A 492-nucleotide genomic window follows, 5' to 3' on the forward strand; every position below is an offset into this window, starting at 1 on the left:
CCCGATATAATGGATTTGATTTCTATCCAATGCGCTAGGGACACTCAACCGGACACGCGCATCACACCCACAAATCCAAACACACACATGTGTACGCTCCTCGCACACATAGACACACACCTATATGAGAAATGAGTTAAGCATAGTCACTGCTGGTTTCCACTGAGTATGACGGAAAGAAAGTAAGTGTGTGTGGACTGGAGGAGGTGTAGAAAGAAAGAAAATCTTTATGCATGCGTGCATACACACACACGCATGCATGCACGCACACACGCACACAGCTCCTCTTGCTCGACAGCTGCTCTACCTCATTGCTCAGACTCAGCACATTTCCATCAACCACCTCTGCCAGACCACAACACACTCCAACAACACAACACCTCAGCACACACACACGCACGCACGCACGCACGTGCACGCACGCACGCACGCACGCACGCACACACGCACAAATATTGTACTTTTTACGGCATATATTTCTAGGAAGGGAAA

Source organism: Nannobrachium achirus, assembly GCF_963921795.1.
Source record: "Nannobrachium achirus genome assembly, chromosome: 13".
In the NCBI taxonomy this organism is placed as follows: Eukaryota; Metazoa; Chordata; class Actinopteri; order Myctophiformes; family Myctophidae; genus Nannobrachium; species Nannobrachium achirus.